The 6,306-nt window shown below is 43.0% G+C and overlaps 1 protein-coding gene across 2 annotated transcripts in view; it reads right to left on the bottom strand.

Moving 5' to 3' along the window:
- The window catches only part of LOC126399479 (transmembrane protein 150A-like), a 36,205-nt gene extending 32,471 nt beyond the window's left edge, over nucleotides 1–3,734 (bottom strand). Inside the window, exon 1 of one of the 2 annotated variants that reach the window (XM_050059488.1) lies at nucleotides 2,985–3,734. The gene's annotated coding sequence lies outside the window, so the exon portion shown is untranslated. The remainder of the gene's footprint in view (nucleotides 1–2,984) is intronic. The other variant, XM_050059489.1, reaches the window with a different exon arrangement.
- Nucleotides 3,735–6,306: the final 2,572 nt, after the last annotated feature.

The raw sequence follows: 6,306 nt of genomic DNA, 5'->3' as shown, positions 1-6,306 counted from the left end.
GTTTACAGCTGAGGATATCTGGCATGAGACTGGACCTTTGTGCAAAGTTTGGTGAGTTTTCACCCATGGGAAGTATGATTTCCTCGGGAGAAGAAGAAGAAAGAAGAAGAATACCTAGGATTACAATAGTGTCCTGGCGGACCCTAACTAGTGGACAATGCAGCCGTCAGATGTACCTGCCAGGGGACCCAGGGCCCAAAAGGAGCTGCTGAGCCCAAAGACACAGGATTTGTTTCAACATTTAGGGGGACATGTGTTCAGCAGAGGGTCTGGGGTCCTGAGTGCTCACACTGTGAGTGAAATAGAGAATAAAAAAAAACCAGTCTGTCGGCACCTGCGGACTCTTGTGGCTGTCGACAGCTGTCAGTAAAGATTCATTTGAAAGCTGCGGGGCTGCAGGCAGGTAACAGAGGTGTGGCTCATGTATGTGGAGACAGAGTTCCCAAAAAGACAGTTTCTGCAGAAACAGGTGAGTCCAAGTTCTGATTCCATCTCTGCAGGTTTCTGTCTCTTTATCTCCGTCTCCCACACACATTATCAGCACCAAGGAACAAGCTGCTTTGAGGCTGCACCAGGGATGCTCTACTAATTCGGTCCAGGGGCCACTTTTGCAACATGACGGGAAGACAGGGGCCACTTAATGAACCAGTATAAAATATTGAATTTACCTGCTTTAAACCTTTTGACGTTTGCTGTCATCACTCATCTTTGCCAAGAGACAAACCCAGTCACAGCTCCGTGCAGCAGCTCAGGGGTACGCAGGTGTGTTTCTAGGATTTGAGGACATTCAGTCTGGTGGAATCGTCCCCTGGCCCTTTGTTGGGGTTATTAAAAGCTCTATTTGGACTTTTTTCATGCACTTCGGCACCTTTGCTACTTTCAACGTACAAAAAAATCCCCAGTGGGAATCAGTGTATTTTAATTGTGGAGTAAATGATCCACAGGCCACCTGGCACCCTGTCACCGGCCAGATTTGGCCCACAGGCCACAAGTTGAGCATCACTGGGCGGCTGATGTATGACTGATTTGATTAAGGGAGAAAAAGCCAGTGATCTTGGAGGATCAACTCGTGGCTCTGCTTCAACAACAGCCGAACCAAAGTTTCTGACGTGTCAGAAATTCCTCTGAACATCCGACAGCCAGTCGGGAGCAGCTGATGGAGCCTTCATCAGCCACCTGACGAAGCTGCTGCTGAAACTCAGTCTGACTCTAAAACCAGTCGTGCAGCTCAAACACTGAGTCAGAAACGGGCTCTAATTATAAGTACTGAGGGGTCGTGGCCCCTGAGTCCCCCTGAAGATCTCCACCTCTGGTTTGGTCCTCTTAACGTCCCGTTCCTGCCCCTCTGTCTACAGTGTGCACAGTGTTTCTCAGGTAACACACCTGGCCCCTGGAGCTGTTACATTAAACACGTTAACTTATTCATATGTGACATGTTAAGACAGAACAGAGATTATAAAAGTGGATTCAGGACCTTTAAATGAAGTTACAGCTGCAGCTAGTGATTCTTAACATCCAGCAATGTGTTGATTATTTACTTTATTCATTGATTTTTAGTTTATAAAATGTTCAAAAAGTTGAAGTCCTTCAATAGTTTGTTTGATCCATAATCCCCAAAATGATTGATTCACGCTACAGTATGAACCGTCGAGACCTCTCAGGTCACCTGGGACACGTCTGCGTCGTGTCCCCAGAGTCAAAACTAAACATGAAGAAGCAGCGTTTAGTGTTTATGCTCCACATCTGGAACAAACTCCAGAAACCTGCAGGTCTGCTGCAGCTTTCAGAAGCCTTCTCTGTGTTCTGCTGCCTCTTATGAAACCAAATATTCATTTCTTACACTGCACTGTGACTTTTATTCTTCTTTTTTATACCTGTCTCTTTTTTCATTTTCTATTATCTCTGGATCTGTAATAATGTTTATAATGTGTTTATTCTGCACTTTGTCTCAGTGTTTTTAATGTTTAATGTACTTTAAGCACTTTGAGTTGCCTCGCTGCCAAAATGTGCTGTATACAAATAAAGCTGCTTTGCCTCACGATCACACAGGACACACAGAAACAAGAAGTCCTCAAAACTGATGATTGTGTTGGTGTTTTTGCTTGAAGAATGACTTAAACTCTTCTGTCTGTCTGTCTGTCTGTCTGTCGACTGACTGATGAACTGACTGATGTCTCAGCTCCTCTGACATTAACACATTAAAGTCTTTATAATATTTCTGCAGACTTCAGCTTTTAAGCAAACACGGACGACAAGTTGTGCAAGTGCTCCGGAAAAAAATGGAAATTTAAACATCTTCTTTTCCGTAAGTGCTGCTGGGCAATTTCCATCTGCTGATGAAGATCATGTTGTGTACGTGAAAGCTCCGGGACAGCTGCTTTTAATTTCTCTCAGCCTGTGTTTCAAAGATCAGTGCTGAACTTTACACCTCAGCTTTTAATGAAATAAGCACAAAGCAGCTGAAACACAGTGAGAAGTGTCTCAGTGTGTTTACTGAACCGTCAAACTTTTACTTTACTGATGTTTTAAACTACACACGTCCCTTTAATCCTGTCTCCAGCCTTGGATGATACTCATTACAGTCACACATGTAAGAGCTGTTTAAAGGAGCACGCTGTGAATGATGCTCAGACCAGAGACAATTATCACCATAACTACTCTGATCATCGATTAAATGCTCTGAATGTCTCTTGTAACTCCGTTTAATACGTCTCTGTAAACTGAAATAAAGAAATAAAGAGCAGAAGACAGAAGTGTCCCTGCAGTGTCCTCTGACTTCATTCATTATTCTCAGTCTGTGTGAACAAAGCAGAAACTTGACCTCCACTCATGAAACAAACTTTAAAGTCACTGTGACAGTTTCCTGTTTGTCTCCTCTGGTTTAACTGACTCTGTACAGGAGCTGCTCCTTCCTACCTGTCCATGCTTCACCTGGGAGTGTTTCACCTGTGAACTGAGACACAGTGTCATGTTTTCTGTCTCACCTCTGGTCTGCTGGGTGGAAAAAGCTTCAGTGTGTCCTCCTCATCTGAGCTCCTCCAGCCTGGAGGAGAAGTTGCAGAGAGTGGCAGTGTGTGTGAGGTCCTGAGCATCAGCTGCTGCTGCAGCCGGGGTCATGGTCCAGCAGAGGACAGATCTGATGCAGGTTTATTCCTTCACGATCACCAGAGACTGGTTTCATTCATCTCCGTGGCTGAGGCTGCTCTCTGAGTGTGTGTGTGTGTGTGTGTGTGTGTGTGTGTCTCAGCAGCCTGGTTGTTCTGAGCCTGTGTGCACAGAGCAGCTGGAGACAGAAAGTTAAACTCCTCCCAGTGTGCACACTCACATGTTTCTGCCCTCTGAGAGGAACAGCTGACACACTGAGCTGCTCTAAACACACTTGTCATCACTTTGTGCTCAATATTAATGTTCTGTCTTCTTTACATGAGTTTATAATCTCGTGTCTGAGAGTGTGTGGAGCTGTGCGGACAGTGTTAGTGTGTGTGTGTGTGTGTGTGTGTGTGTGTGTGTGTGTGTGTGTGTGTGATCAGCTGCGTTCAGGTGTTGTGGTGGTTTCACTCCGATCATTGTGTCTCCGTCTAGTTCCTGGAAACAGATTCCACAGTCGGATTGCAGGTGATTCATCCGTCGCTTCTGCAGAGTGGCAAACTGGAGCTGCTGTTTTCTTTGCTTCACTCAAACAAGCTCCAAAAGTGTTCCTGGAAAGCGGATATGATGCCTTCAGGTGCCCCTCTGGAAGATCCAGCGTCTGCGGTGACAGAGGTGCATGATGGTCTGTGTGATGTGAGACTGAAAAAGTTCAGGTTTTGAAGTGGATTATTTGATTTGTTTTTTCTGATATTAAACATTGAAACAAGTCAGTGTGCAACACGTGTGAACCTGCACTGATTAGTCTGAATAAACTTGGTCTGAATCTCACAGCGGTGACTTAAAATATATTTATTGCTGGTTTAATGTCACTTTTGAAAACAGAATTTAGCCTTTGCCATCCTGATCTTTAATTACTGCTGCTGCACTCCTCTGTGATTTAATAGTTGTCTTATTTTTTCCTTTTTTAAAAATTAATTTATTACCTTATTTATTTGCTTGTTACTGTTGCTTCTATTGTCCCGTGTACACGAGGCCAGGAGTGGGAGAAGTTCTCCTTTACTAAAAGTCATCGTACAGCAATGTTAAATACTCTGAGAGAAACAAAAGCTCCCCTGTGACTGATACGGGCTGTTATTATATTATATATTATCAAACTGTTCATGCTGATGGATCCATGTGTTACTCTGAGGAGACGTGAGGTGACAGGAACAAAAGAAAACAAATCTACACATGATTTATTTTATTTATTATTATTATTTATTTATTTATTTATTGAGGTGTGGACTTTTTTCTAATTTTTGCTCTTTTAGTAAAATATATATGAATATCATCATGTTGGAATGAATTTAGAAAGTTTAGATCTCTGTGTTGCAAACAATAAACAAGACTGAAACGACATCACATACAAAATACAAACAATCAAGTAAACAACAACAACAGCTGCTGCAGACTCTGTGTGCAGGCGGATAATAATTATATTTTGTGTAAAACTACACATTCTGGGATTCTAGGATTATTCTGACCCTTGAGAGAGTTTAAGGTGACAAGATCCCACACAGACTGTGTGCTTGGGATCAATACCTGAGGACATTATTCATCAGACGCACATTACCTGTTCATATTCCTCATACTGGCAGCATGCACAAAGCCCTGTGAAGTAAATGTAACAGCAGTCAGATAAATGCAATGCAGTAAAAAGTTCAACATTTACCCTCCAACATGCAGTAACGAGAGGTAGAAAGTAAAAAGTAGAGAAAGCTGCAAGTAACTGACTGACTGTGGGTTTAAGTTCTTTCACCACTGATGATACAGCTGTTCTGTGCACAGTGATGTCACACACAGATTTAACATGTTCACGCCACCGTCTGGAAACTAAAACATAGTTTGAATTTCAGTTCAGTGAGAAGACGCAGAGAAACATGACAAATGTTTGATTCTGAGGTTAAAACAAAAAAACACATGAAGAAGAGAAAAACATGCCATAATCAGAGATATGTTTATGTTCTCCTCATGGCACGTGAAGGCAACATCACGTGGCTCCTCGCGTGCGTCACAGTGCGGAGGTCCCCACAGCTGTTTTCAATGAACATGTGTTTCAGTCTGAATAAATGGCGCCACTTACAGAGCTGCACTGAAGCTGCTGCAGAGGAGACACTGAGCTGTGGCCGCCGCAGGGGGGCGCTGCAGGATTTACATTGTGACAAACGGGCACGACCTGCTCATGATGCTGCAGTGTGGAGCTGCACGTGAGACTGTTTGTCTTCCCTCAGCATAACTAAATAATAATTGTGTCCTTGGTGGTGACTTCATGGTGACTTCATGGTGACTCTGCTGTGACCAGCTTCCTGTATGAACAGCTACAGGTGCGCAGTGGAGGAAGACGTGCTCAGGTAGAAACACTCTGTTACAGGTAAATGTCCTGAGTTCAAAAATATTAGCAACTCTGCTTAAAATACCCGAAGTAGAAGTAGTCTCTATGCAGAATGGCCACTTTCACAATCATATGTATGATATTATTGGGTGATAATTATTGATACCTTCGATAATCGATCAGCTGATACACAGTCAACTTACAAAGAGTCATTTTAGGAGACTTGAGCAGCAGCAGATCAGAGATCAGTAACACCGTCACATTGTTTGGCAAAGTTTTAATAATGAAACAGAAAATAATCACAGCTTAATATTTCAGAATTTAAAACTTATCTTAAACACACTGGATGATAGAAACATTAACGTCGAAGAGAGAAAACTACAAACCTTGGAATTCCCACAGAGATGGAAACAACTCAGCCTCAGGGAGGGATGGGAACAGAGGGGGATTGGGCCGATGTGGTGCCTGCTTCAGGGCCGGCCGTGAGCCTGGTCAATCAGATCGGCCCAGTCGGGGCCACACAACACTGATGAGGAATTATTCATCATATATTTATATTAATATTTACTCTCATCACTGTTGCAGTCATTATAACTATTAATATCATTTATTCACCTGAACGTTTATGCTGCTACTTGTTTTGCCCACTCACCTGCCTCTGTACATACATACATACTGCGTGTGTGTGTGTGTGTGTGTGTGTGCTTGGTATGTATTACATCATTTGTGGAGACGTGTGGTTGTGTGTATGTATTAAAGAAGATTTACTTTATTAGTCCCCTGAGGGAAAATTCCATTTTTTCACTGTTGTCACACACACACACACACACACACACACACACACA

The sequence above is a fragment of the Epinephelus moara genome, chromosome 13 (assembly GCF_006386435.1).
Source record: "Epinephelus moara isolate mb chromosome 13, YSFRI_EMoa_1.0, whole genome shotgun sequence".
In the NCBI taxonomy this organism is placed as follows: Eukaryota; Metazoa; Chordata; class Actinopteri; order Perciformes; family Serranidae; genus Epinephelus; species Epinephelus moara.
The sequence above is the reverse complement of the archived record's forward strand: the minus strand, read 5'-3'. Positions and strand labels throughout refer to the sequence as shown.